Source organism: Anopheles arabiensis (genome assembly GCF_016920715.1).
Source record: "Anopheles arabiensis isolate DONGOLA chromosome X unlocalized genomic scaffold, AaraD3 X_pericentromeric_contig0028, whole genome shotgun sequence".
Lineage (NCBI taxonomy): Eukaryota > Metazoa > Arthropoda > Insecta > Diptera > Culicidae > Anopheles > Anopheles arabiensis.
This window is the reverse complement of record NW_024412106.1, coordinates 195,001-197,500: the sequence shown is the minus strand read 5'-3', so window position 1 is coordinate 197,500 and position 2,500 is coordinate 195,001.

The following is a 2,500-nucleotide window of genomic DNA, read 5'->3' as shown; positions in this document are numbered from 1 at the left end:
CACGATGCAAGTTAATGTTGTTTAATGAATAACATGTCCGCCATACATTTCAGTACAAAATTGCTCGGTCAGACCTACAAAGTGCTATATCTCGAATACGAGGCGTCGGACTGGGGGTTGTAGAACAATTTTAAGTTCGTCTAATGATTCTACATCCGATTCTGGATAGCGGTTTTTGACCACTTTTCAATATTTTGTGACACCCCGAACCTAGGGGCAGCTCCTAGCTTTTTCAAAATGTGCACCGAACGGGCCGGAGAGCTCGTGTGGCTCAAAACATGTTTTTCGCTAAAACACCTCAAAACGTGTAAGGAACGCACCCTAGCTCTTGTTTTTCAAAAGTTATGGCCATTTAAAGTCAGACGGGTTTTGCTTCAAAATAGCAATTTTACCCGTCCCTATGGCCATGCTTTAAATTTTCACGAAAATGCCAGGTCAGACCTAGGGCGGGCCATATCTTGAATACTAAACGTCGCAGACATTGGTCGTAGAACAATTTTAAGTTCGTCTAATGATTCTACATCCGATTCTGGATAGCGGTTTTTGACCACTTTTCAATATTTTGTGACACCCCGAACCTAGGGGCAGCTCCTAGCTTTTTCAAAAATGTGCACCGAACGGGCTGGAGAGCTCGTGTGGCTCAAAACATGTTTTTCGCTAAAACACCTCAAAACGTGTATGAACGCACCCTAGCTCTTGTTTTTCAAAAGTTATGGCCATTTAAAGTCAGACGGGTTTTTGCTTCAAAATAGCAATTTTACCCGTCCCTATGGCCATGCTTTAAATTTTCACGAAAATGCCAGGTCAGACCTAGGGCGGGCCATATCTTGAATACTAAACGTCGCAGACATTGGTCGTAGAACAATTTTAAGTTCGTCTAATGATTCTACATCCGATTCTGGATAGCGGTTTTTGACCACTTTTCAATATTTTGTGACACCCCGAACCTAGGGGCAGCTCCTAGCTTTTTCAAAAATGTGCACCGAACGGGCCGGAGAGCTCGTGTGGCTCAAAACATGTTTTTCGCTAAAACACCTCAAAACGTGTAGAACGCACCCTAGCTCTTGTTTTTCAAAAGTTATGGCCATTTAAAGTCAGACGGGTTTTGCTTCAAAATAGCTATTTTACCCGTCCCTATGGCCATGCTTTAAATTTTCACGAAAATGCCAGGTCAGACCTAGGGCGGGCCATATCTTGAATACTAAACGTCGCAGACATTGGTCGTAGAACAATTTTAAGTTCGTCTAATGATTCTACATCCGATTCTGGATAGCGGTTTTTGACCACTTTTCAATATTTTGTGACACCCCGAACCTAGGGGCAGCTCCTAGCTTTTTTCAAAAATGTGCACCGAACGGGCCGGAGAGCTCGTGTGGCTCAAAACATGTTTTTCGCTAAAACACCTCAAAACGTGTAAGGAACGCACCCTAGATGATGAAAAGTGCAATCAGAATGTCAATCGACAACTTTGTTGGGGGTACCATTTTACTCTACGGGCCAGTAGCTTAGGCGCGCCAACAGCGCTTTCCTTTCGGGTTCCCATTTTTGCCCTCCTGGGATTATGATCATTTGTTCATTGCCTACTATAGGGAGGGTACCTTGCTACGAGGTCAAACATGAAGATTGCACCAAATCGTAGTTTTACCTCTATTTAGTCGTAGGAGCATGGTTTGCAGTGGCAGTGGGTCATTAAGCCCCCGTTTGGGTCATACGTCCCTCCGCGATAAAAATCGTCGTATGCCTATAGTCCGAACTAATGAAGCAAAAGTGGTGTCTGGTGGGCTCTGCCGATGATTTTAACCTATGATTTTGAGCTTCCACCCTATCAAAACGTTCCCTGGAGCAGTACATCACGGGTCTACGGACCCAAAGACTTCGTCGTGATGGTTTCTAGTAAAAAGTTGTAACAGCTAAGGGTTTTGAATACGCGTATATTAACCATTGCTTGAAACTAAGCTTCGTTGTCTTTAAACTCTGCAAGACCAATCGAACTTCTTAGGGAAACCCGAAGGATTCACGCTAAGCTCGATGAGCTATTATGGGTAGTGGTGCATGATCTGGTGTTCCTTGGATCTAATCCAATGAATAAATTTATGAGGGTATATATGGTGCAGGGCACAAAGCGTGATGAAACCGGGTCTCCCTACCAAATGTGGCATATTTTTTCCCTGAGAGCGAAGCTCAGACCCACGTAGGGGAGAGCGAAGTGGAACTTAAATGTTCTATGCAGCAAATGTTCGCCATGCGGATAAACAAGTTGGAATAGTTCAATGTAGTGTAATGCAAACACGAATCGCAAATAACGATACGGGACCCAGAAGCAATTCTGCGGATCCCTCGGGGAGTGGTGAGTTGATATAAATTAGAGGTGAAAGTCCAAGTTGTTCAAGCTCCGGCTCGGCAGCCGATACGAGGTTCCTGTTGGGCTTTGTACATCGCGCAGAGGCGCCGTTCGGTTCTAGCAATGATTCCCGCCACCATGTTCCATGCGTGCAGAGAT